Source organism: Triticum urartu, chromosome 7 (assembly GCF_003073215.2).
Source record: "Triticum urartu cultivar G1812 chromosome 7, Tu2.1, whole genome shotgun sequence".
NCBI lineage: Eukaryota > Viridiplantae > Streptophyta > Magnoliopsida > Poales > Poaceae > Triticum > Triticum urartu.
Window position 1 is genome coordinate 254,258,246 of NC_053028.1, and position 6,000 is coordinate 254,264,245.

Sequence of the window (6,000 nt, forward strand, 5' to 3'; positions counted from 1 at the left end):
CCTCCTGTTGGCTATCCAAGCCCTGGACGCCCGCACTCACTCGACCGGGATCTTCCCTGACGAGTGGATGCTGCGATACGACCTGGAAGACCAGCTCTCCACCATTTACACCGATGAAGAAGCCTACTGGCGCCTACGTGGCACCCAAAGGTGGGTACTTCGGGGAGATGCCAACACCGCCTACTTTCAGGCGGTGGCGAACGGCCGGCGTCGTCGTAATTCCATCCACTGCCTATGGGATGGTGACACACCTATCGTTCTCCCCTCGGCCATCCGTACCCACGTAGACGACTTCTATAAAGCCCTATTTACCCCCACCCCGCGGGGTGGGGCAAGTCTCGCCCCTGACATTTGGTCGGGTGCGCAATTGGTCTCGGCTGAGGCCAACGCGGCTTTAGTGGCCCCTTTTGATGAGGACGAGGTCCTCGCAGCCATTAAGGGGATGAACCCCTCCTCGGCCCCGGGTCCGGATGGCCTGCCCGTGACGTTCTTCAAGACGTTCTGGTCTACCATCAAGCCAGAGGTCATGGCTATGTTCGAAGAATTCTATTCGGGCTCCATGGACCTTGGGCGACTCAATTATGGGATTGTGACCCTCATCCCCAAGGTCCCGGGCGCCTCGGATATTCGCCAGTTCCGCCCAATCACGGTGATTAATGTGATCTTTCAGATCTTGGCCAAAGGGTACGCCAATAGGGTGACCCTCCTAGCTGACACGATTACCCATCCGAATCAATCCGCCTTCATACAAGGCCGATTCATTCTCGATGGAGTGTTAGTATTCCATGAGGTCCTCCACGAGGTCCGTATAAAACGCCATCGCGCGATCTTCCTTAAGCTAGACTTTCATAAAGCCTACGACACGGTCCACTGGCCATTCCTGCGAGAAGTGCTGCTTCGCAAGGGTTTCGATGATCGTTGGGTGACCCGCGTCATGCAGCTTGTCTCCTGTGGCCGGACCGCGGTGAACATCAACGGTGACATTGGGCCCTACTTCCCCACCCTTTGTGGGGTCCGTCAGGGTGACCCCTTCTCACCGTTCTTGTTCAACATGGTGGTCGATGCCCTGGCATCCATCTTGGATAAGGCCAAGGCTGCGGGCCATATCCACGGCTTAGTTCCCCACCTAGTAGGAGGGGGAGGGGTCTCCCTCCTTCAATATGCGGATGATACCATTATAATGGTTGAGGGATCCACTCTAGATATTACTAACCTGAAGTTCCTCCTCCTGTGCTTCCAACAAATGTCGGGACTAACCATCAACTTCGATAAGAGCGAAGTGATGGTCCTCGGGTTCCCCTTGGAGGAAGCACAGGCTATCGCTGACCGACTAAACTGTCGGCTGGGTTCTTTCCCCACGACCTATCTGGGGATCCCCATTAGTGATTCGCGCCTCACCGTGGCTGATCTTCGCCCCACGGTGACCCGTATGCAACATCGCGTTGAGCCCTGGAAAGGGCGTTGGCTGTCAAAGGCGGCTCGCGTGATCCTTATCAACTCTTCGCTTGCTAGCCTCCTTTGGTTTCTCATGAGCTTCTATAGCCTCCATGAAACCCTGCACCAGGAGATCGCCAAATACCAATCCAGATTCTACTGGGCTGGCGATGGGGATAAGCAGAAGTACCACATGGTCAGCTGGCCAGATATATGCAAACCCAAGGACCAGGGCGGTCTGGGGATTTTGTCCTCCCGGCACATGAACATTGCCCTCCTGACCCGTTGGCTCTGGCGCATTGCCAATGGAGATGGAGGTCTCTGGCTTACTATAATCCAGAACAAGTACCTGCGTGGACAGCCTCTCGCATTTTGTCAGCGCTCTGGCGGCTCCCAGTTTTGGCAAGCCGTCGTCTAGCTGCTGCCTGTTTTGCGCATTGGCACATCCATCTCGGTGGGCACTGGGTCCTCGACCCTGTTCTGGCTTGATAGGTGGCTTGGCGACACCCCCTAGCCGCTCGATTTCCAGCCCTCTTCGACATCGTTGTTGACCCTCGGGTTTCTGTCGAGACGGCCCTTATTGACTTAGGGCGCCTCGCTTTCCGCCGCCCCTTTGGCCCCCTTGAGGTTGCGGCTTGGGATACCCTCCTCCAGGACATCGCCCTCCTCCCTATAGACGTTACCGACTCCCCGGACGCCATCTCTTGGCGACTGGAACCCTCCGGCCGCTTCTCCACCAGATCCCTCTACGCGGCTATCGCCCCATCGACGGCCCCCGAGCCCTTCAGTTTGATTTGGGACATCCGCCTGCCCCTGAAGATCAGGATTTTCCTGTGGCAATGGATCCGCGGCCGCCTCCCGTCCGGCGTTGAGGTCCTTAAACGCCACGGACCTGGAGATGGGATGTGCCCCATGTGCGGCACGGTAGAGGATGCCAACCACATCTTCTTCTCATGCCACACGGCACAGTTCCTTTGGTCTTGTTTCCGTGAAACGGTTGGGGGCCAGTGGTGCAACACCAACATCCCTGACCTGCTTGCGGAAATTCAGGCATCACCCCCTCGCTACAGGCATATTAGATGGCTTTGCTTGGGGATCCTTGCCTGGACGTTGTGGACTGTTCGCAATAAGCTTGTCATCCAGAAGGTGCCTCTCTGGCGTGCTACTGACTCCATCTTTAAATTGTGTGGGTACTTGCAGCTCTGGCGGCAGCTTAGCCGCCCACATGACCGGTACGTCATCAACACCCTCCTCGCCGACCTTCGATCGATGGCCTTTCGCTTGGCGCCCCCGCTCCCCCCACCACCCCCGGAGCCCGACTAGATGTTGTGTCACTCCCGGCGCGTGTGCCTTTTTGTTTTATTTTAGGGGCTTGTTGAGCTGTGCCCTCAGCATTAACCCTCTCTCTTCTTATTTGTCTGGAACTTGCGTGTGTGTGTGTTTGTGGTCTTGTACCTTGTTGGATGTTGGCTTGGGCATTTGCTTTATATATAAAGCGGGGCGAAAGCCTTTTTCGGTAGACTAGCAGACAGCTCCTGCATCACGTACTGATTACCCTCGACTGTGCGGGACACCTTAAGTCTGATTTGATTACCAGATTATTCAATTTAGAAATTATATGCAATTTTATTCAATTTATATGAATGGCTACTAGCCTTTCCCCCCAATTTTAACTACTCAACCGATCCCTCAAAACTTAACTCCAATTTTGAAGAGTTATACTACTACCTCTGTACCGAAATACATGTCGCAGCGACATGTATTTCGGTACAGAGGGAGTAGCTTTTTTGCATCTAGCCAGTCTCCAAAATTTTAACTTCTCAAAACAGAAATTTTGCACAGAGTCATTTCCAACACAATTTCAAACTAAATGTAGGTAACTTAGTGGTTAGCTTATGCATGACACTGTGACATGTAACATAAAAGTACAAAAATTAAACTGACTTTTTTTAGAAAAGGAGGATGACCCCCGGCCTTTGCATCTGGGAGATGCATACGGCCACTTTATTGATTATTCTCAAGGACCTTACAAAGTATTACAACAATATGCCTGAATCCACCGTCTTGGCAACATATGCCGCTACTCTTATCCATACGATGAAGGGGTGCTAGCTGGGCCACTCACCTAAGCCTAACATCAAAAGCCGGAAGCCCCAGCCGAGCCACATACTGGGTCTGGGGCACAATCCGGTCAGACGCACTCGTGTGTCGTCGCCGCCATCTTCCACAGGTCTGTCTTCAGATCATATTGAGGCATCTACCTTGTCTGGCCACTCAGCCATCGACGTCACCATGGCGCCAGACAGCTACCTCCTCCTGCGCGAGTCCATCCCGCGCATCAGACACCGAGCCTCCACAGTACCATGCCGCCGATAACCACCGCCATCAATGTGTGAGATGAAGCACCGCTCCACCGAGTACGGCAGGGCTGCTGAAGACCAAGCACCGTGGAAGGACTCCAAGGCTAAGCACATAGGCGGCAGAGCGCCAACGCACCGCCACCAGACGAACTCCGACCATGCCACCAACCGCCGCCAAGCAACCAAAGCATCACATCCACCCCAAGCTCACCACGAATGACACCCCAAGAGGGTGACGACGCCCGGAGCGCCGCTGTCGCTCGATCCGGCAAGGATTTGGGCTTTCGCCCGGCATACGAGCTGGGTGGAAGGAGGAGGCGAAGGAGGCAACCTAGACGGCGCCTACAAGAAGGGTACGGCGCCCTCGGGAGTCGCCGCCGGCGTGGCCAGCACCGCTGGCCTCGGATTTCTCCGGAGCCACCTCCCACCTCCAGCCGCCAAACAGGTACAACTCCGGCGACAAAGGCCGCCCAAAGCAGGACCATCGGAGGCAGCCCTGGTTGAAGTAGACGGAGGCCTTCAGATCTGGGTCGGGCGCCGCCGAGACGCCCGCACCACTGCCGCCACCTGCCGCCGTCTCGCCGCCCCCGCGGCCGAGGAAGAACGGCCAGCACCAACGAGCGCCGGTCACCGCAGACCCGTCGTCGATCCACCAGCCGAGGCCGCCGCCATGGATCCAAAGCCTCCCGAGGAAGAACGGGACGGCCAGATCCTCGCCGCCACCTTCACCAGCGGCCGAGCGACGAGCCGGCGGCCACCTCCGGTGGCGACAAGGAGGAGGAGAGGTGGGGGAAAGGGCCGGCGGCGGGCTAGGGTTACGCCGCTGACTACCACTTCGTTAACCTAAAACAAGCTAGACATCTTCTCCTCGTCGAAGGAGATGTTGATGACCGGTGCATTACTGTAGCCCGATGCCTCGGTGTCATGGGTGCCATCATCAAGGTCGACGTAGCTGAACATAGATGCTCGGTCCCTCTCCATTAGCTAACAAAGTCGTGCAGTTAGCGGCGACCTTGCAGAATGCTCTCAAACTCAATCAACACCTCGAACCCAAGGTGCTCGTTGAGTGTGAGGGGATCAGCCTGAATGGCACCTACGTAGTGTCGTCGGTGCGCTCCGCCTCGAGATACGCCCCGGCGACGCAGTGCTCCACGTCCACCATGAGCGCGCGCTCGTACTCCTGCTCGGCTGTCTCTCACGAGAGTAGCCGGGACTCGCCGTCGGCCTCCTTCATCTCGTCACCCCCCCAAGTCCTAACGGTGCCACTGCGACAGCTATCACAGCCTCGAATGCTGCGGCGACGGTGATCTTGCACTAACGTTGCACCATAGTTGCGCGTCCTTACCATGACGACATCGCTTGGGTGGTGGTTGTGGATGGCGGTGATGATGATTTGTATGGCAACGGAGATTTGGGCATCAGTAGAGTCGATTTGTACTCAAATCGGGTGGCGGTAACTAGGGTTTGGGGAGGAGAGGGCACAGATGCGTTTCCATAGCCGGAGGGTTGCTCTTTGGGTGGCTCGCCGGGTGTTGCACCATGAATACCAGTGAGAGAGAGGAGAGAAAATGTATAGAGAAAATGATGGGGCTGCTCAAATTTGGGCAGAGAGGGGGGTTGTTATGACTAACTCATCAAATTAATAAGGAACAATAGGTTTTGGTAAGGGACTGATGAGGTAACTTGTCATTGTATAAAATTTTGACGAGTCGTAGCTTTTTAGGGGCGGGCTAGAGATGCCCTAAGGACAACTCTAGCTTAGCCCCTCAAAAGCCTTCGCAAACCTTAACTTCTTAAATTTGAGGAGTTAGGAAGGTGGTTCCTTTTTTTTGAGGACCATGGCAACACTTAAACCATGGGGGAAACATACTCGTCTCTCATTACATCTCTAGCATCTAGAGGGACGTTAGTGACCATAGAGAAATCGCCTGTTCTCCTTGCTATGGCTGCCAGTTCGTGGGCCAATTTGTTTTTGTCCCTGTTGACAATGCTGATTTCCGAGCTGGGGAAGCTAGAGAGGAGCCTTTTCGTGTCAGATTGCACAGCATGACAGGCTGATCTGCAAATCTGACTAGACTGCAGTCCTCGTCCCAAACCGGCGTTGTCCGTTTCAAGAACCACTTGGCCATCAAAATGCTTTGCTAAATTCTGTGAGACCCATCATAGCTGCTGCACCTTCTGCTTCTTCTGCCGAGTTGCAGCGGCC